This window comes from Cydia amplana, chromosome 23 (genome assembly GCF_948474715.1).
Source record: "Cydia amplana chromosome 23, ilCydAmpl1.1, whole genome shotgun sequence".
In the NCBI taxonomy this organism is placed as follows: Eukaryota; Metazoa; Arthropoda; class Insecta; order Lepidoptera; family Tortricidae; genus Cydia; species Cydia amplana.
The window spans coordinates 3,154,394-3,177,823 of NC_086091.1; the positions used below are offsets into that span (position 1 = coordinate 3,154,394).

The 23,430-nt window shown below is 34.8% G+C and overlaps 3 long non-coding RNA genes across 3 annotated transcripts; all 3 read left to right on the forward strand.

Annotated features, from left to right (window-relative positions):
- Window positions 1-6,994: 6,994 nt before the first annotated feature.
- LOC134658874 (uncharacterized) lies at window positions 6,995-7,713 on the forward strand. The gene is made up of 4 exons (XR_010097751.1): window positions 6,995-7,048; window positions 7,369-7,386; window positions 7,547-7,564; window positions 7,690-7,713. It is a non-coding gene; the product is annotated as an uncharacterized LOC134658874 (long non-coding RNA).
- Window positions 7,714-8,041: 328 nt separating this feature from the next.
- On the forward strand, window positions 8,042-9,245 carry LOC134658702 (uncharacterized). The gene is made up of 5 exons (XR_010097714.1): window positions 8,042-8,095; window positions 8,392-8,409; window positions 8,611-8,625; window positions 8,821-8,856; window positions 9,214-9,245. It is a non-coding gene; the product is annotated as an uncharacterized LOC134658702 (long non-coding RNA).
- A 916-nt stretch (window positions 9,246-10,161) lies between these two features.
- Window positions 10,162-15,486, forward strand: LOC134658732 (uncharacterized). The gene is made up of 4 exons (XR_010097720.1): window positions 10,162-10,215; window positions 14,506-14,538; window positions 14,859-14,891; window positions 15,324-15,486. It is a non-coding gene; the product is annotated as an uncharacterized LOC134658732 (long non-coding RNA).
- The last annotated feature ends 7,944 nt before the right edge of the window (window positions 15,487-23,430 follow it).

The window sequence follows — 23,430 nt, forward strand, 5'->3', positions numbered from 1 at the left end:
TCAATTCGGGCAAAAATGTCAGTTTTATGTTAGATATCTATTTTTTTTTTTTTTTTTTTATAAAGTAATTTATTCAAGAAAATACTCTAGTTATATATGTAAGAAATCCACAACGCAGGCTTCGTCCGGTAGATATCTATTAGATGTGAATTGGATCTCTAAGGCCCACTTGCACCATCCCTCTAACCCGTGGTTAAGCGGTTAAACCGTTAACCTAGTGTCAAATTGTACTGGTATCCATGGTAAATTCATGTTTAGCCGGTTAACCCTGGGTTAGTGGAATGGTGCAAGTGGGCCTAAGTCATATCGAGTGGAAATCGTTCAAGAGTATCTCCAGAATCGCGCAAATGTCAAATTTGACAGGTTAGATCTTAAACATATCGTTATCGTATCTTGGTGATGTCTAAAAAATATCTATTTCAAAATCCGAATCGGGCCCTGTGAGGCACTAAGTCATATCTTGTGGAAATAGTTCAAGAGAATCAAGAGTATCTCCAGAATCGCGGAAATGTCAAATATGACAGATTAGATCTTAAACATATTGTTATCGTATCTTGGTGACGTCTAAAAGATATCTAGTAGATGTCTATTTCAAAATCCGAATCGGGTCCATAGACAAAAGCAATACTCGTAAAAGATAAGAGGAAGGGCAATGACCTCCGTCGTAGCAGCGTAGCACTGTCTACGCATGTAGCGAGGTCAAGTGTCAAGAGTAACTTGAAGGCGTATTCAGATTTTTAAAACCTCAACTTGATTTATTAAATTGTACACCGGGACTTAATCGCGTATATCGTTAGTGTTGTGTGTCGACAGAGTGACATCCCTAGTGCGCAAAACGTTCAAGCTGATAAATAAGACCAAGTGCGGGTAGTTCGAAAAACTCGCGCGGTTAGAAGATGCTGATGTCAACTTAAGCCAGTCTTCTCCGAGACCACGGGACAACGCCGTCCTCGAAACGTCGGAGGTAAATCTTAACACTTAGATACGCGATTAAGTCCCGGTGTACAATTTAATAATGTGTAAAAATCGTGAAAGTTTAAATTAGTCTCAACTTGATTTGTTATCTTACCACACGGCCCGATTCTAACTTTAAAATACGTCGAATATTACGACTAGATATGTATTAGATGTGGTAGTGTCAAAAGTGACGTTTCGTCAAACAAACGATACTGACTAATCCATATCTTAAAGTTCATTTCATTTGCGTATCTTAAAGTTCGTATCGGGCAGACATTCACTGCCAACGATTTAGTAGCACTACGCTCGTAGCCGATCTCAGCGATTTCCCGCTTTGTAGAGGAAAGTGACTACGAACAGAAAACCTGCCGAGTGGGTTCCAACCCAGCACTCAATCGGCCCAATTCGAACAATGCTTCTTAAGAGCACTGCGGTACGATACCGATAATTTCTTCAACTAAGAACGTTACTTTTGACACCGACAGATCGGTGTCGTATCGCTGTGACATCTTATAATTATTGTTCGAATCGGGCCGATAGCAATTCCTGATTTTATTATAATTAGAACATAGAATCTCAAGATTTTTTTTACAAAGCAAGCCATGTGAAAATCTTGTATGTGATAATGTGTTTAATTGAATTAACGAAAGCAATTATTATAAGCTTCATGTTGCGATAATTGATCTAACGTGGCTTTTCAGATTATCGACTTATTAATTGAAACTTAAAAGAAAATTACTCATTTGGAAATTATCGTAGACATTAATTAATTAGGGTTCTCAAATTTTTGTACAACCCTAGAGAACGCTATGCGTTAGGGAGGGGCATCGTGACCTTGAGCTGTCAAACATCAGTTTCTTCGATAATTTCTTCAACTAAAAACGTTACTTTTGACACCGACAGATCGGTGTCGTATCGCTGTGACATCTTATAATTATTGTTCGAATCGGGCCGATAGCAATTCCTGATTTTATTATAATTAGAACATAGAATCTCAAGATTTTTTTTACAAAGCAACCCATGTGAAAATCTTGTATGTGATAATGTGTTTAATTGAATTAACGAAAGCAATTATAAGCTTCATGTTGCGATAATTGATCTAACATGGCTTTTCAGATTATCGACTTATTAATTGAAACTTAAAAGAAAATTACTCATTTGGAAATTATCGTAGACATTAATTAATTAGGGTTCTCAAATTTTTGTACAACCCTAGAGAACGCTATGCGTTAGGGAGGGGCATCGTGACCTTGAGCTGTCAAACATCAGTTTTGTTAGACAGTGAGACTTCTGTCCCAAGTATCATTATATATTCTGTACGTACTATTGAATGGAAATTTCGTATTTTCGCTTTGTGTGGTAGGGTACCTACAGGACAGCGGATGTCATACCAGATCTAGCAGAGCCCTAGTTTTCGGCCTGTAATGATGTAGATACCTTAAATTCAGTCTTTGGAGCGCCCTGCAGCCCGAACGTTTTTACAAATGTTTCGTTTCTCTCACCAATTCGTTTTTTCAGGGGATTTTCACTCCTTGATTTTATTAAATAAGCAAAAAAATAAAATAGGTCGGCGGTCCGGGTGCGATCCTCCATCTGGTGACACCTTATATAGCCCATGTCACTATTGAATATCACCAGATAAAATCACGGAACCCCTCTTCCAAACCACCGGCTTGACTAATCCACAATTCCACACACGCTATCAAATTATACCCAATTTCACACTTGGACCCACTGGCTATATAAGCTGTGACACAGAATACAGACACAGATAGTGCAATATGAAGTGCATCATCTTCTCCCTGTTGCTAGCTGTGGCACTGGCGCTGCCCGCGGTAAGTTTTTTTACCGGTTTTTAGATAGGGATGTGCGTTTCGTGCTTGTTAATCGGTTTTCCGTTTTAAATAGTAGCTTGGATTTGTTTTTTTACTTATTTTATACATACTTAATAATCAAAATATAGCTGGTCAACCAGATCTTGACAGTAGAAAAAGGCGGCAAATTTGAAAAATGTAGGCGCGAAGGGATATCGTCCCATAGAAAATTTGAATTTCGCGCCTTTTTTTTTACTGACAAGATTTGGTTGACCAGCTATAGAAATATGCATAAATATTAATATACCTATGGAATTTTACTAAAACCCATATTTTAAAACTAAATTAGTTTCAACTCGAAACACGATTATTAAACCTCAAGCCAAAATCCATAGGAATGATTTGTCATGAAAATTTCTACACTAGAAACTAAATAAATCCTTTTTTTTTTAGCCTAGACCTGATGATGACGACAGTAACCCGGTAATAATCCTTAAAATTATCACAAATTAAAAGCCATCCAAGTCTGCACGCTAAGTTCTACATTGTTAAAAGTTGTGCCCAGATAAAGTAGTCTTGGCACTGTTTTGACTGACCACCAGGCCTAGTCGTCCCATATTATCACAGGTACGCAAACAGATTAACGTCAAATAATGATTATAATATTTAAATCACAGCCAATTTTTTGTAACCAGTTTTGTTATTAGGTATTATTTTTAAACATCATTACTAAATAATTTAAACCATCGTATAATATAATTTTCAGCGTCGTAGTATGGTAATTTATACTTTCACACATCTATTTTTATGTTTATTGCGTGTTTGTTATTAGCCTTACGAGATTCTTAAGAGGATAGTATAAGATAAAATAGCTTCTCCATATAAATGTAGTCCCCATTCGTATCTTCAGGAAATGAAGAGGCATAGCTGTAGTTAATTTACATGAAATTGTGTAAAAATGTTTCCTATAATGGAGAAAAGTGGGAAATACGTTTGTATGGAGAAGCAGAAGTCCCCTTTTCTCTCAAGTACAAATTGTCTAACGCTCATAGTTGGGGCCGGTGGACAAAATAGCATGTGAAAATTTGATTACATAAATCGAATATTATTTTTCGTAGATATCATTATTTAATTCGCAAAGTCTTTCGAGGGCATCAAGCGACCGGGAAGATGATGATGAGAACTCGACTTACGAAGTAAGTATATGTTAAATATCATTAGTGGCCGCTTTTATATTTCTCTGCGTTTATTATTTATTGATATTAAATACCTTACATGAACAAAAATATATGTTAGGTACCTACTTTATTGCGTTGTGCTAAATCACTACATCTTATAAAACAAAGTCCGCGCCACGTCTGTCTGTTTGTGTGTATTTATATTCGCGATAAATTCAGAAACTACTGAACGGATGCGGTTTTTACCTATCAATAGCTGATTATTGAGGAAGGTTTAGGTGTATAATTTGTTAAGGTTTTGTGTAACCCGCGCGAAGCAGGGGCGGGTCGCTAGTATTTATATAGGTAATCTTTACAGACTCCGTTCTTTTTTACAAAATATGATTTCTCTTATTTCACATAGCATCTACTTTTTTTTAGAAATACGCGAGGTCAGACAGCGACCGAGAAGATGATGATGATGAGAACTCGACTTACGAAGTAAGTGTATGTTTAATGTCATTAATGGTCGTTTTTATATATCTCTGCGTGTCTATTTATTTTCTGTATGTCATTTATTGATTTTAAATACCTTACATGGACAAAAATATATGTTACCTACTTTATTGCGTTGTGCTAAATCACTACACCTTATAAAACAAAGTCCGCGCCACGTCTGTCTATTTATGTGTGTCTGTCATTTATGTTCGCGATAAATTCAAAAAGTACTTAAGGGAAGCGGTTTTCACCAATCAATAGAAGATTATTGAGGAAGGTTTAGGTGTATAATTTGTAAAGGTTTTGTGTAACCCATGCGAAGCAGGGGCGGGTCGCTAGTATTTATATAGGTAATCTTTACAGACTCCGTTCTTTTTTACAAAATATGATTTTCGGCCAGGTTGTTATTAGGGGATGTTAACCGGTTTTTAATTGTATGGGAAAATCGGTTATTAACCGTAATTTCATACAAATAAAAAGCGGTTTATATTCCCTAGTCGTTGTATGGAGCCAAATTACCGTACTTAATTTTACCGTAATTTATAATTTGAACTGGCCAACTGGCAAAACTATGTAAAAATAATCGAATTTAAACTGTTGTGAGACATACTAACATTGAATAATTTTACGGTTTAGACTCACTTGTTTTAAGTCACTCGCGCGACATGTTTGATTATGTAAAAATAATTTTGCAATGAAATCAAAACACTTAGGCGTAGCACCATCTGGAAGATGTTTATGTTATTCATTTTTAAAGTAAACTTTATGACAGTATCAATAAATAAAACCATTAGAGAAGAACGTGTATTTATGAAAAAAATACACGCTCGCAAAAAAAAAAATTGGAATCAGTCAGGGTAGGAGGCTGATTTTGATTTTAACAATCTAAAACACACACTAAAACAATCTGTTTCATGGGGCTTCTCCAAAAATCATGTGTGTAGCGCCAGCTAGCTCGGGGTTCGATGAGGAGGCTATATTTTAAAGTGAAAAGACGCAGATATCAACTAAACAGTTGCACTGGTAAAGTACACGTGAGGAAACTTATTAGGTTAACACTAATTACTTATATGATTTTACAAAATATCAGTTAAGCACATTAATCGTATTGCCGAACTGCGCGGGAGCGGCGGGTACGTATCTGAGGGCTCCCTGTCACACTTACGTATGAACTTACAAGTGCGACAGAGAGGCAACACGTCGAACGTGGTTCGCGGTAGGCGCTCTGTATCCGGTCGCTCACGTGCGGTGCGTCGCAATCCGGAGCCGTGATTGGCCCATGTTGTGCAGCAGTGAATTGGTCCAATCCGCGAGTTTCGTTCGGCCGGGCCGACGTTTGAGGTTGGCGCGTTATATGTGATCGTTTATGGGGGTGGGAGTCAGAAAAATGTCAAATGGGGGAGGGGAGTTGTCCGAGAAGATATCACGTGTATTTTTTTTTCTATTTTACAGAGTTTATCACGATCAAGCAGCAACAAACGATCTGATAGCGATAGAGAAGATGACGATGAAAATTCAACCTATGAAGTGAGTTTCTAGTATTATTGCCACATTTTCCCGCAACATTAATTATTTACTATCTTATCATTTACAAACCAAATCTTATATTGAAATGCTCGCGGTGCACGCGAAATGTACTGTGAGTCGTGTCATCAGGCATCTCGCTCGTTCTTATTGGTGTATGCGAGATGCACTACAAGTCGTGTCATGACTTATGATACAACAACTTAAAAACAAACTACATAAAATTTCAATACTACTCTTGGCCAAAATAGTTTTCAAATACCTTCACACTTCACAGCCATTATGCATTTGGGTTTTGAAAAGAAAACTTATTTTAAACCGTCTTGCATTCAGCATTTAGCCATCATTATAAAGTAAAGAAGGATTTTCAATTTCTGACAATAATAAAACGGCCCTCATTAATTAATTTATTGTTATTTTCTAGTCACGATCGTCTAGCAGCTCTAATGTCGAAGTAAGTCAATGTTAAAATAGAGAGGTACCATTGAAAAGACTAGTATTAAGTATTAACATTTAATTGCACAGTTGACATTTTTAACCAGTTTATCATAAACTTATGTGCTTAACCGGTTTTTCTACCAATATGTTTACAGTTACACGCGTATGATGAAATCTGCTCAATTTTAGTCACATTGTACGATAAAACATGCTTGAAGTGCCAAAATGGGTGACGTGACGAGACTATAATTGTAAAGTTACCAAGTAGTAAATGTAATGCCAAACTTGCAACGTTAACCAAAACCGGTATTGTTTTACAAGAACCGATAATTTCGCAATTTTTTCTATCGTTTCAGAGAAGTTACAGGGTATTTAATTTTTATGTACTTTTGCTTTAATAAAACATTCCATGCTATATCTTCGGCTCTGCCCGCGAGAGATTCGTTCAGTTTTTGACATTTATTCCCTCCCCAGGGCAATGAAAGTACTTAGTCTAGTACAAAATTGATTCCGCAGTTTAGTCGTGAATAAGTAACAGACAGATTAAGTTATAATAGTATGGATTTGAATAAGGAATAATAATAAGAAAACATGTATATTTCTTTATAGTCGAGCCAGCGCGTAGCTGAACTATCTTCTTACTTGGACTATCTCAATAATGTAAGTACATAGAGCCAGATACAGATTTGACAACTTATTATTTTGACACGACCTTGAAGATCGCTCACGCTGATTGGTGAATGCGAAATGAAGTCTAAGTCGTACATGAAACGAACGCCAATCACTAAAACGGTCATTAAAGTTCAAAACCTACAAATTATTTAACTAAAAATTAAAGCAACACCTGTCGTAACAACTCAGATTATTTTTAGTCTTAATTTATGATAACAAAAAATTACATGAAGTGAATAATGTCTTTGAATTAAACTTTATTTCGTTTCATTATGATAAATGTTTAATTTAATGATTTTTGTTTTCAGAAATACGAAGGCCAGGGTGTAAGTAATTTATTCGATTGGCAATATAGATTATATGTATAATATCATTCAAATCAGTGTTTCCAATATTTTTATTTTTCAATAAGAGTACCTACTTACTTATTTTTTTGTCTTAGTTGTTAGTCGTAAACATTGGCTAATTTTTGTTCATACCTTGCAGGTTTTGAAAGTAGAATACGTAAGTACCTAACGCCTAAATTTATTTTTGAAGCGTCAACACTATCTTTGGTATATTTATCTCAAAAACATATATATAAGTATAAATAAATACTAACATTTTCTTGTATTTTTTTTTTCTAACAGTCCCCGTCATCAAATAAGTTCAACGTAAGTACAAACAGCAACACTCTTAACTGTCCATCGGTGGACTTTTCCCTTATTTAAGAATGTTTCACGTTAATATTTTTTTTCTGATTATATAGACGCATCAAGCAGTTTTTAATATAAATTAATAGTCTTTATAAAATTCAAAGACTCAATAAAATGTAACCCGAAGATTTGCACTTTTGTAAATAAACGTTCTTAGATATTTTGTAAATAAATGACAATTTTAAATGCAACATAATGCAACCATATATAATACTGTAGATACAACATATTAGGATTAAGCATTACATTTTATCCTTATTTATAAAAGTCGGAGTTAAACATTAATTTAAAAGCCAATAATTTTTACTTTCAGAAATACACGAGAACACACAACCTAGGGGTAAATATTTAAAATGAAGTAAATATTATAAGTAAAAAAACTTAATATATGTATTACTCTTAAAATGGGCATATTTATCATGTGTATTTTGTTTTAATGAGTGACTCTATGAAAATAGCATTATCAACAGTTTCTAAATGTCTGGATCTTTTAAAACGAATATACAAGATAAGTTTTTCCAAGATAATAGTAATTAAAATGTTAAAAACCATGGTAGGTTAAAAAAGTTTGTAATGCTATTACTCGTAGATTTAATGAGATAATATTTAATACTCATTCATTTATTTCCGTTGCAGTCTCTCCACTTCTCATACGTGAGTTATCAATTATGAAATGTTAAATATTTTATATCAAAACATCGATTATTTATCTTTACCTACATTAATCTGTGCTTTCATAATTTTGTTTTTTTAATTGGTTTTCTTGCACGTAAATATCAATTGAATTATTTATCTGTGAAATTGCGTAGTTTATAAAATGCACAATAATTAAGTATATTTCAATAATTTCAACAGCATCCTCCGGATAAGGTATTCAAATATTAAATAAAATATAATCACTCTTGTCGTAGTAATAAATTATTTTAAGTGATAAACAAATAAACACACATTAGTAATACGTGACATTAGATTATTTTTTTTAAATAATTCATTAAAAGTTTGTGTTAACTTAACAATATGCTACCTACTTAAAAATCAACTGTTTACTATGTTTTATTAAAATAGTATTTCTTTCAGTCATACCGGTCGAAGAACTACAAGGTGTGTAAAAAGAGCTTAAATACAGATTGAAAACAGAATATAGTATATTTTGTATAAACGTGCCTTAAATTGAAATCTAGATATAAAACACCGGCCTAAATCCTAACGGTAGTGGCCCAGGCTACGAAGTAGGAGGTCCCGGGTTCAAATTCTGGTCAGAGTATTATTTGTTTATCACTCAGAAACGTCACTTTTGACATTGACAGCTCAAATCCTTAACATATCCCATAATGGTACCTATCCAGATGAAATTCATTACCTGTTATTATAATCAGAATACGCATCTTAATAAACTTAAGCTTTAGTACACAATCGGATTTAGACCAAAACCGTTTATGTAAGCTGTATAATTTACAGAATTATTTCGTCTATTCACCAAGCGGAAATGTAAGTCCTACAGTCAACAGCAGAAGTTGTTAAGCGGGCGAGGTGTTCACAATTACCTTAACACGCTCTTATTCTCTTAATAATAAAGTCGCGTCAAGGTAATTTTGAACACCTGCCTTAAATTCAGATGATCAATAACAATGTATTATTCGTCTATTTGATACGTTAATCAATTTTGTAGAATATTTTTTTTTACTTTATCATTTTATTTTAGGCCCCCAGCAGCTACAGCTCAATGAGCTCAAACTCGTTTAAGTCAAAGTTCCAGGTAAATATTTATTTATTTACATTTTATTGCACAAACTATGAATAATATAGTTTCAATAACCAGTTAAACTGGTAAAACGTTAAAATAATGTGTTAGTAGAGTTTATACGGAAAGAGAAAAGTCGTGAAATGTATGGGATTCAATACATTCTACGACTCTTCTCTTTCCGCACAGATTCTGTCAGTAACAACCTAACTTCATATAATTTCTAGGTACACTTATAAATCTAATTATATAGAAAAAAAGAAAAAAAACTAGGTATACTTTATATAAAAGGCCAAAAAATAACAAAGTTATATTAAATATCCAAATTTTTTATCGCAGTATTAAATATATTTGGAAAAAAATATGAATCTTTATTATGAGAAAAAAATACTTCAGAGTTAAACCAACCTACATTGGCAGCGTTTTTCATAGCACAGGAATCACAGGATCACCTATTAAACCGCACTTCGCCGCGATTAAGGCCCAAAGGGGCCCACTGATTGACAGTCCGCCGGACGATATCGGCGTGTCAGTTAAGGTGACAGTTGCAAACAACTGACAGGCCGATATCGTCCGGAGGACTGGTAATCACTGGTGGGCCCCTTTAGTGTAGCTAGGTCATGTAGGCGTTACTTATAAAGTATAAACAAAACAATACTCTTTCATTTCAGCCCTTCGACTCATATAAATCTGACGAGAGCTCATCATCAGAATATCAAGTAAGTAAAAAATACAATAACTTTTATTAAAATTAAGTATACTTATACTAAGTCAATTTAAACGAATAAAATAAATGGTTTACTAATATGTGGCCGAAAATTGTATGGCAAATTATCATTTCCCAAACTATTCTTCCCATAGTATCATTTGGCAAAACTATCAGATGGCAAACCAATGTTTCGCATATATAACATGTCGCAAATTATTATTTACAATATTATTGTATAGCAAAATATTTAGTTGGTCATGTTTCAAAATGTCTTTTATTGTTATGTCGAATGTATTGATAGGCATAAATTATTTTTCGCCTAATATTGTGATGCATACTACTAAATACCCTAATAATGTAGTACTCATGGTACAAGTTACAGTAGCATTTTATTTCGTTATGTAGGTAGTTTTCTATCGGACTTCGCATCTGCTCCGGCGCTACGGGCAAAGCAGCCCCTTCGCCGTTGCTTATCAAAGCGCAGGCACAAATGCTCGCCTCCGCAGCTTCGGCTTGTTGGTCGCCTTCGGTGATCAGCCTCAGCCGCTACGGCTCACATTGTGCTCTGCGCTTTGCTACGACGCGCGAGGTCTGCTTCCCCTCCGCGCCTCCGGCTTTTTACATACACTCTAGGGGTAGGACAGACAAGACCACGTGGATAGTGGGGTGCTCCGATTCGGATTTTGGTTAGTTAGACTTAAAAAAGTGCGTTTAGGTCTTATTTTAAAAACACGAATTTCATTTTTCCGAGTTAACAAAAGATCGAATTTCTTAATACCGAATTACATTTGCTAAATAACTATTTGTCTTACCTAATGAATTTTGGTAAAAAGAACATCTGCTAAATAAAATTGTGACCAAATAAAAAGTATGCGAAGTTTCAATTTGGGCAAACATCATTTAACAATAAATAGTTAGGTATAATGAAACATTTGCTTAGTGACTATTTTTCTAAATAAATCGTGGTAAAATGAACATCTGCTAAATAAAATTGTGATCAAATAAAAATTATGCTAAATAATAATATGCCAAGCATTGGTTTGCCAACTAAGAGTACTGCAATAAGTTGGTTGGGAAGTGAAATTAGGCGAAAAATATTTCGGCGAGATGGCAGTACACCAAAATAAATAAAACTTACCCAAAACTTAAACAGGCGGCCATTTCTCCATACAAACGTAGTCCCTATTTTCCTCTCTGCATATTGACATTATTGAAAATATTTTGACACTAGCTTTTGCCCGCGGCTTCGCACGCGCAGGAGAGTTTTTTTAATTTTGGACCCCCATTTCACCCCTTTAGGGGATGAATTTTGAAAGATCCTTTCTTAGTGGACCCCTAGACCTTATGGATGCTGATAAGCAATAATGTGTTTACCCACACAAGCACCATTCTGAGAAAATGGCGTCTAAAGATTTTTTCGCGGTTTTAGAGTGTTTGTTCTAAAAATTAAAGATTTTGATTAAGCTGTTGTATTTGTCAGTTTAAATACAATTAATACTAGTGATTTATACTTATAATTTTCGTAATAAATTTAAATTAGTCGCAATAATCCCCTTTTTGTTTATTGCGAATTGCATCATGACGTCAAACTTTCTCAATAACGTGTCATTATACTTAACACAGTTTTGCTAATTGTGTAAATCTGCCTTTGAACTTATAATCAACATGTTATAGCACATAACTTGTTGTGGCTATATACTAACATACTATAAATTTTGTTTTACAATAATCAATCAAGCCTCATAATGCATTAATATGATATTTTTTTCGATTTGCAAGAATGATTCAAGTGTAACAAGTTATTTAAAATCATTATAATTATAAAAATAACATTATTTTACGAATGCACATACATTCAAGTTGTTGAATTTGGCATTTAAAATCAATTGCTTAGAAAAACTACAGCACGTTGCCGTTTTGTTTGGTTTAATCTGGGTTTAATTCGGTAAACTTTCCTCAAATATAAAACCTTTAAAAACTAATGTGATTACGCTTTATAAATACCTTATTTCGATCGGCAGTATTAATCTCTTTAAAACCGCAACAATTAACATATTTGTGCACAAAATTCGTAAAATTACTTATTATAAACATCATTTTTAGCAACAGTTACCTTCATAGCGCTTCTGGTAAAACAGAACTAATGGAATGTGATTTCCGCAATAATGAGTTAACCTCTCTTAAGACATTATTGACATTTTAGTATGCGTTCTGGCCATTACTGCAATAAGTTAAGGCACTAAACGCATTAATGCAAAACAGACAACAGATGTTAACGGATTTGTGGTTACCTTTTTTCCTTCTTTTGGTATATTTATAAATTTCAAATCACTAAGGTCATTTTTGCAAAATGAAGTCGAGCGGACCAGCTACAATATGGCATTAAAATCTATTTTTTTAAGTTTTTGTGGGTTGACACATTATTGCTTATCAGCATCCTTATAAGGAACCTACTTGCCAAATTTGGACTTCCTAGTCCCAGCGGTTTGGGCTGTGCGTTGGTTTAAGTCAGTCTGTCAGGTCTTTCACGTTTATATATATAGATAATTGGATGTATATTATTGACCGTAGCTATGCCCCTACGTTTGACTTTTTTAGATTTTTTAATTATTGTAAAAATTATGAGCGAAAAACAAATTTCATACAAAGTTTTAAATGCTGCTAATTTCTTTCCTTCCAGCCCTATTTTAAATCGAAGAACGATTTTAAGGTGCGTCGATTTATAGAAAAACGTATCTAGTTAAAATTGAGAAGTGTAAGGGGTCTAACTGAATTACTATGGGGTCAACCCCAAATACGCGAAAAAAATCTGCAGGCTCATAGATTTCGGCGAATCACAAGTGTTATCTATTCTATAGAATTGTCTCATAATAGAATTTATTTATTGAATAATCATGTATGTTTTGCATGCTTTTTTGTTTTGTCCACTAGGCTAATCATAACTGTATATATATTGAATATTCAAACACGATGTAAATTGTTCTTGAATAAATAAACTGAACTGAACTGAACTAAACTATGGTACAGCTGATTTTTTTTCGCGATTTCGGGGTGGGCTCTATAATAATAGCTGTTCAGTATGACCTTCATATTCACCTCTCAACCTGATAACTGCATGAAGTATACCCAATATTCAAATTATGCAGGTTAAACCGGTTTTAGAAACATTTAAATTTAGTAACCGGTTTTAAATTAGGTATATATTTCCCTATGCTAATTAGTGGCTATTTTGATAGCTCAGACTGTGCAAGGGCGCAAGGGTTATTCAAACGTATACTTCTATGAAATTATGATGTGTAAATAACACTGCACAGTATGGGCTATTAAAATCGCTGTCAACTTAGTTACTCTACTGTCTAACCTAAACTTATCCAATTATTTATTACCTTTTCAGCCTTATTTTAGTTCCGACAAATCAGATTACTCGGTATGTTTAACATTTTAATGAAAATACTCGTAATTATTAAAGTCATAGGTAGAGTCGGACCAAGCTAGCTCTGCATGGCAGCAATGTCATTTTTTTATGAAAATATGACGTTTTTAATGACATTTTCGCACTTTGTTCTATTATGGGTGCAAAGTTAGCTTAGATTGGCTCAAAACAATATTCATCATTAAGAGAGACGAGATCAAAGAAACTTGAAATGGTATTCTAAAAAATATGTAGAATCAATATTTACCTATTTTAGTTTAATGATCGACAAGAAAATAATAACTACCGCAATTGCTAGAAACCCTAATAAAACACTTTTGTATTTCAGCCCTACAAATCTTGGAAGCCCAGTAGCTTTAAGGTACAGCTTGGCACAAAAGAGTAGAAATTAAAAAGTGACAACATTGTAGTCCTTTCAAACCAATTTATATAAGAAAACGGGACGACACTACAGTGTTGTCACTTTTTAATTTCTACTCTTTTTTGCCAAGCTGTATGTTAATTGTTATGGTTTATACACATACAGTTTTGTTGTCGATAATAAATAGTGGGTCTGTGAGCTGTAGATCTCGCGAGAGTCGCTATAAGCTGCATAAACAATTATTACGTATTCTATGAAATTATTACGTTTAAATAACACTTGCACGCTATTAAAATCGCTGCCAACTTAGCTTGGTCTAACTCTACAGAGTCTCCACGAAAATCGAAGTTTGCAAATTGCGGTCATTTTTCTCTGCCACTCTAATTACGCCTTCATTGGAGTAAAAGAGAAAGATCCCCGCAATTTGCGAATTTCGGTTTTCGCGGTATCCCCTCTCTGTCTAACTAACCTAACATAACCCATTAATTAATTATTACCTTTTTCAGCCTTACTTTAATTCCGACAAATCAGATTACTCGGTATGTTTAACATTTTAACGAAAATAATTATTAAAGTCATAGGTAGAGTCGGGCCAAGCTAATTCTGCATGGCAGCAGTGAAAATATTACGTTTATAATGACACTCCCTCACTTTGTTCTATTATGGGTGCAAAATTAACTTAGACGGACTCTAAACAATATTCGTCATTGAGACGAGACGAGATCAAGAGACTCGAAATAATTTACTAAAAAACTATTTAGAATAAATATTTATTTTAGTTTAATGATCGACAAGAAAATAATACCTATATAACTACCGCAATTGCCACAAACCCTAATCAAACACTTTTGCATTTCAGCCCTACAAATCTTGGAAGCCCAGTAGCTTTAAGGTATGTTATAAATAATTGTTATGGTTTAGGTAATACAGTTTTGTTGTCGATAATAACTAGACCTCGCGATAGTCGCAACAAGCCTCATAAGCACAAAAATAGTAAAAATAAAAAATAGGTACATACATCGTTGAGTTATTATCACAGCGACCTGACAAAGGTCTTAAGTGCCACAGGCACTTAAATCCTTTATGACAATTTCTGCCATTTTGAACATTTTCCAACAAACGAAATTACAGTAAAATTATATCTAACTACCGAACCTGCTCACAAAATTTCACGAGAATCGGTTGAAAAATACGACCTGCAGACAAGAACATACGGGCATATGAATATATGTTGCCTAAGCTGAAACGGAGACCTTCGCTGACGCTTGGTCAATAATGTGTAAAAATCGTGAAAGCTTAACTAAGTATTTTTTTTTGCTTCCAGAAATCCCTATTCAGCAAAAGCAATAGTCAGGACAACTTCGATGATGACAGCAATTAAACAAGTATTAATTAGTTAACGGACGGCGCTCAAGTACTCACGAATGCAGGAATTTTATTTAAATAGCAAATTAAAATGCCAATAAAGGCGATGTTGCAGCAATGAATGACCTTTGTGGTTTTTATTTATTTATTTTATTTTTAACCTACATTTTCTGTTAAAAGGAGATTTTAATCGTGTTAAACAATTGGACCATCGAACTGTAAATATTGAAACAGATTCCAATTAAAAACTTCAGTTTGTATTACTTAAAACAATTTAATTCTAATGCAATATGTATCGATACAATGAAACATGACAATTCCAAAATCAGTAGTGAAAAAACTTCAGCCTAACTTTTTAAACATTCCAAATTGGCGCCAAAGCAAACCGACTTTTTTTTTAAAAGTTAAACAGTTCTCGCTGGCAATAAAATAGCATAAGAAATAACAAACTTATAATAAAATTAAATCCACTGAAATAATAATATTAACAGTATTTTATACATTCTAACATTTAAGTATATGTATATTATTTAGTCAATCAATTAAATATTTTCAATTGTAACTTTTTTTTTAAAGTCATACCATCATTGGCATAGACCAGAATATTGAGATTCTGCCGAAAAAAACATTGATTTCTATTTCCATGACATTAAGGTTGTTTTCACTTTGATAACAATAATGCTGTAATAAGTTGGTCGTTACTCGAATATAATATTAATTATATATATTTAATTGACAAAACATGCTATTTCATACATCAATAACATAAATTCCACCAATTTTTAACATATTATTTTTATGAATCTTACAGTTCGCCCATCCTGATGAAAATATCACGCCCTCGTGATATAACTTAATTGTCTAGTAGAAATAACTAATATTTCTAAACAAGTACTTCAGAGAAAATCAACATAGACCAATTAGTATTATTAACAGTAACTTTACTGTGCTGTTAGCTTATTGTACACTGCACTTTACAGTAAAATAATGAACTAAACTATACACGTACGTGTCTCTGACCGCCGTGCCTGAAAATAGATATGCTTATACACGTACACGTCTCTGACGGCCGTGCCTGATAATAGATATACACGTAGACGTCTCTGACGGCCGTGCCTGATAATATATATACACGTACGCGTCTCTGACCGCCGTGCCTGAAAATAGATATGCTTATACATACATACATATACACGTACACGTCTCTGACGGCCGTGCCTGATAATAGATATACACGTACACGTCTCTGACGGCCGTGCCTCATAAAATTTATACATATACACGTACACGTCTCTGACGGCCGTGCCTGATAATAGATATACACGTACGCGTCTCTGACCGCCGTGCCTGAAAATAGATATGCTTATACATACATACATATACACGTACACGTCTCTGACGGCCGTGCCTGATAATAGATATACACGTACACGTCTCTGACGGCCGTGCCTCATAAAATTTATACATATACACGTACACGTCTCTGACGGCCGTGCCTGATAATAGATATACACGGACACGTCTCTGACGGCCGTGCCTGATAATAGATAAACACGTACACGTCTCTGACGGCCGTGCCTGGTAATATATATACTTATACACGTACACGTCTCTGACGGCCGTGTCTACTATTACATACTTAGGTATACATTTTGTTTACTATTGCATTATTTTCTATGCTTAAGGAAATATGAAATATAATTAACTTAGTCTGTAAACTGCTCATTATCACTCTCATTTGAGTCCGAACCTTCTGAAATATTTTTATAACATAACCAGGGAAAAATTTTATCTACGGCAAAAACCCCTTTGTATGTGGTTGATCCTTTTTTTGTTAAAGGTGTGTCCGTCACTTCATATCGATCATTGTCAAATACATTAGTAACCCTGTATGGACCTGATAACTTAGGAAGAAGTTTTTTACTCTTTCCCGTTACGTGCGAAGCTCTCTCAACACGAACTAAATCTCCTATTTTATATTTGGGGGCATCTTTTCTTTTTTTATCAAACTGATCTTTTTGCTTATGTTGCATTCTAACAACGTGCGCGTCTACTTCACTTCTAATATTTTCCAGATTGTTAGAAACATCTAGTTGCGCATCGTTCTCTGCAATATCTGGATATATTTCTGATATTAATGGACCCTCATTAATGCCTGTTAGAGTAAGACCGAAAAGAATCTCCGAAGGAGATTTACCTGTTCCTTTGTTTACGGTGTTATTTAATCCCCATTGCACCTGAGAAAGTTTTTCGTCCCAGAGTCTTTCATCATTCCCGTGATTCTGCGCTGCAAGAGAAGCTAATATTGTCCGATTATATCTCTCCACTTGTCCATTGGCACGTGGAGAGGCTACGGCGTTTAAAATATGTTTCACTCCTTTTCTTTTCATAAAGTCTTTAAAACTAGCACTAGTAAATGAGCTCCCTCTGTCACTTATTAATCTAAACGGTGGACAGAAAAAATTGAAATATTCCTCTAACGCTGCTATTGAATATTTCGATTTTGTACTTTTTACAGGTTTCAGTACTATGTATTTGGTATAGGCATCAACAATTACTAATATGTGTGTGTTTTTCTTTTTACTGGTAACAAATGGACCAACGTGGTCTATGTGGATCGTGTGGAAGGGTTTGGATACTTTTGGTATTGGATGCATATAGCCCTGTTTTTTTCCTGATGGTAGTTTATTATGTGCACACTCGAGACAGGCGGTAACATATTTCTTAATAAACTGACGCATGCGAGCAAACCAGTAGTGCTGTTTTATTCTTTCAAATGTTTTTTCAAAGCCAAGGTGTCCAATATCATCATGATTCTTTTGCATAATTTGCCATCGGCAACCTTTTGGCACAACCCATCTTAATCCTTCATCCGTATTTCTATACACACGATCTCGCTTCACTGTGAAATTTTTACGAATATCTACTACATCATCATAGTCCTTATTTGTTAGTATATCCTTAATTCTACGTATTTCAGTATCATCATATTGAACCGTTGCCAACCAGTCATTATCAATGTTCATGACGTCATACGCTTCTATGGTTTTAACCACTCCACGGTCATTTGAAATTGGGTTGCGGCTTAGAGCGTCGGCATGCAACATTCCTTGCCCAGATCGGTATGTTATATCGCAGTCATATTCCTGAATTAGGCTCCACCACCTAGCCACTCGAGGTATCATGTCACGCTTCAAAAATGTTGCCCTCAAAGAGTTACAATCAGTTACTATTGTAAAGTTTAATCCTAGGACATAGGGGCGAAATTTGACCAATGACGCAATCACTGCTAGTGTCTCCAACTCATACGATGAGAAGTGTGATTCCTCTGGAGATGTCTGGCGGCTGTAATATGCTATTGGTCGAAATAGCCCATCGTCTTGTTTCTGAAGTAATACGCTACCAATGCCTGACTTACTAGCGTCAGTATGAATCTGAGTCTCGGCTTTAGGGTTATACAAAGCTAATACTGGTCTTGATGTAAGGGCACTTTTTAACTTATTAAATGCATTTTCCTGATCATTACCCCACATCCATTTAGATTCTTTTTTTAACAACATTGTCAATGGTTTGGCAATATCTGCAAATCCTTTTATAAATCTTCGGAAAAAACTTGCCAGACCTATAAATTGCCTTACGTTGTGAACATCTTTAGGAGTAGGGAAATTTGAAACGGCTTCTGACTTTCTAGAGCCAGGCCTAATACCCTCTCCTGAAACTTCAAAGCCCAAATAATCAACCTGTTTTTGAAAAAAGAAACACTTTTGAGGTTTAAGTGTTAAGTTAGCTGATCTTAGTTTTTCGAATACCAACTTCAATCTTTTTATGCCTTCATCGAAATTAGATGATGGTACTAGTATATCGTCCATGTATGCCAACGCAGTATCAAATCGTAAATTTCCTAATATTAAATTTATTGCTCGTTGGAATACCGCCGGTGCGTTAGCCATACCGAAGGGCATTCTGTTGAACTCAAATTGTCCGTCGGGTGTGACAAATGAACTTTTAGGCTTTGCGTCCTCTGAAAGAGGAATCTGGTAATATCCGGACGCTAAATCTAAAGCACAGAAAAATTGATTTCCAGCTAATCGATCAATCTGGTCTTCAATTCTAGGCAGTGGATAATGTTGTTTAACAGTTTTTTTATTTAAAGCTCTATAATCGACACATAATCTCTTATCACCAGTTTTCTTTTTCACGACAATTATAGGACTAGCGTATGGTGATGTTGACGGTCTTATTATATCATACTGTAATAATTCATCAACCATATTTTTCACTTCTAATCGTTCCATTTGACTTAGTCTATATGGGCGATAAACTACTGGTTCTGTATCCTTAAGTACTATACCCATTTCTGTAACATGAGTTTGTCCTAGTTCCGATAAATCCTTTGCAAAGCAGTCTCGGTATTCATTAACTAACTTTAGTAAAACACTTTTCTGCTTTTCATCAAGTTCTAATCCTATATTTAATTCATCCAAAGTAATCGCGCTCTTTTCAATTTTTCTTACATCAATAATTTGTGCTTGAGTCACTTTTAGATTTACGTCTATACAAGTTCGCAGTAAAAGTTCATCCTTTATAAATTTTGTAGTTTCATTCCGTGTATTTATGATAGTAACGTAACCTAAACCATTCACTATCTTAATCGACCCTATTTGGAGCTTATAATTTAAACGATGGCCTGTTTCAATAAATATACTACCCGTAAAATTATTTCCAACATAAACTTTGATAGACGCATCTCCAAATATGGTTACTTCTGACGCGCATTTAACTATTAGCTTATCAATTTCACAGGAATTGGTAGATTGTATTAGTAGCTCCTTATATGTTTTATAAACTTCAACGTGTGGCTGTTCAGTGGTAGTTTGCCCTATTAATATTTCATAGTCTAAATAACAATCCGGCACTATAAATAATTCAACCTCTAAATCAGCTTTATCAACTTTTAAATTAACTGTATACTTTCCTATTGCTCTTATAAGTTTACTGCCAAATCCCCGTAAGAAAGGTAGACTATCAAATGCCCATTCTATTGGATTTTTAACTTTACAAGCCGCCGATTCCTGTATTAAAGTGCCTTGGCAACCGAAATCAATATAACCGTTTAATTGTAAACCATTTATTAGGATTGGTTTTCTGAATTTTTGATCAGCTTGTTCAACGGTAGTTTGATTGAGTCATAATGTTTTTACGTCTAAAACCTTAGATTTCTTTAAAATGTCTAATGTACAACTTGGATCATCGTGACCATAACGCAAACATTTCTGGCATTTTATTTTTGGTTTCTTACACTGGGGTATAGTATGACCCGTTTCGTTGCAGTTGTAACATTTCAAAAGGAATCTTTGATTTTTCCGTGTTAAATCTATACTTGTTTTAAATGAATTTCGTTTATTAAATTTATTATTTCGTTCGTGCTTGACAGTTTTAAGATAGCCTAACAATTTGTCAGTAGTATCGAAGCTAGCAGCCTCACAACCATACCTAACTGACCTGTCCTCTATACCATAAACAATACAATCTACGGCATTTCTATTTGCAATTAGACAACGATTAAGCGCATTTAATTTCTCATAAAAATATTCCTCTAAATTATCACCAAACTTAGCCGTTATGTTCATCATCTCATTTATTAAGTGTCCATAATTTTCATTACACGGAAAAGCTAATTTCAATTTCTCTTCCCAAATTTCCCATGAATGTAAAACCGTTGGTTGCCCTTCGTACCATCGTTTTGCAGTACCAGTAAGTTTTGGGAGAGCGTAATGTGCAGTTTGTTGACTATTCCAACCGTATATCTCTGCACATTCTTTAACTTTATTGAGCCAGTTAATAATGGTTTGGTGCTTTACATTTGGGTCAAACTCTGGTACAACGTTCAGATTAGTAAATTTTCCTTTAGAATGTGACATAGATGCGACAGTTGTCATAGTTTGCAGTGTTTTATTAAGGGTTTCTAATAACTGGTTGTTTGTCAAAGAAGAACATTGCTCCATCTCATTAGCCGACACGGCTGCCATTGATCCCGTTCCAGTAGCTGCAACCTCTTTACTTTCATTTAAACTTGTATCAATTTTACCTAAATGTGCGTTGTTCTCTGGAACAGGACTTGGCACCCGTGAAGTATATTCAATTTGAGGCATAGGAGATGAACGATTATTTTGCATGTTACATTCAGAACGCTTGTGATGCCCTTGATTACTATTACGTGCACATCTAGAGTAACTTCTACCACGCGAATATAAAACAGATCTTGAATAATTAAATCGACGTGACGCAGTACGTCTCGTGCTGCGTGACTTCAATATTGAGCGTTCAGTCGATCGAGAACATCGTACTCGCGATCTAGATCGTGTTACACTACGGTCAATACTCTTATATTTGTTTGTCATACGTGAAGCACGACTTCTCGACCGACTTGAATACCTTTTTCGGTTTGCATGCGAACGCCGCCGCGTTGTTGATCTGGAAGCTCTGTCGCGCTTATTCTCGCTCCCGCGCCGCTCAGACAGCGACCGCTTGCGCTGACTCCGATGTGAGTGCGACCGCTCGCGTCGACTTCGACGTGACTGCGACAGCTCGCATCGCCTTTGTTCCGTCAGCGTTCTTTCTTCACGGCGTTGCTCCAACCGCAACTGCTCGCGCCGGCTTCGCTCCGACGGTGTCCGCTTGCCACGGCGTCGCTCCGACCGCGAAGGCGTCCTCAGGCATCGATTCGGCTGTGAACGTTCGGACTGCGAACGCCCCGACCGCCCGCGATGTTGCCTCTCGGATCTCGAACGTGTCCGTCTTACGCGCCTTTGCCTGGTCCTTGACCGGGAGCGCGAAGACAGTCGATCACGCTGCTTACGCATCTTGTCAAAATATTATTCTGAAATCAACGTCCATTTCATTAATATATATGTCATTTTAAAAAAAAACGTGTATTATCATGGGTCTGTTAATTATATATCTACTTAATTTCATAATAAAGCAAAATATTACGTTTGTCAACACACGCTCTCATATATAATATTGAGAAAATGTACCTAATTATTTTATATAGCCTATCGAAAACGCTAATTATGCATTAACAAAGAGCCCAAATAACTCGTCATTCGACATTATCGTAATACAAAATATAGGTAAGAACTTGGTTCAATGCACATTTTGATGTATAAACCAAGCAATTAGGTAATAATACATATATTTATTTGATATAATGCACTGACAAAAAAAAACGGCTACAGTTGTAAATAAAAAATAACTCACCTTTTGAACAATTCACCAACAATCTTTTACCTTTACCTTACTTAGGTCATGGAACTCACGGACCTTCTGTAATAAATTTGGTGTTTATTCCTTAAAAAGATGGCTCCGGCCTTTGAAAACCGCACGTAGTGTTCCCGCTTCGGAGTTTGAAACAGATTCCAATTAAAAACTTCAGTTTGTATTACTTAAAACAATTTAATTCTAATGCAATATGTATCGATACAATGAAACATGACAATTCCAAAATCAGTAGTGAAAAAACTTCAGCCTAACTTTTTAAACATTCCAAATTGGCGCCAAAGCAAACCGACTTTTTTTTTAAAAGTTAAACAGTTCTCGCTGGCAATAAAATAGCATAAGAAATAACAAACTTATAATAAAATTAAATCCACTGAAATAATAATATTAACAGTATTTTATACATTCTAACATTTAAGTATATGTATATTATTTAGTCAATCAATTAAATATTTTCAATTGTAACTTTTTTTTTAAAGTCATACCATCATTGGCATAGACCAGAATATTGAGATTCTGCCGAAAAAAACATTGATTTCTATTTCCATGACATTAAGGTTGTTTTCACTTTGATAACAATAATGCTGTAATAAGTTGGTCGTTACTCGAATATAATATTAATTATATATATTTAATTGACAAAACATGCTATTTCATACATCAATAACATAAATTCCACCAATTTTTAACATATTATTTTTATGAATCTTACAATATTATTGTAATTATGATCAGAGACACGCATGTGACACTTCCGAATTTTCTACCACTGATTCACTGATTAACAG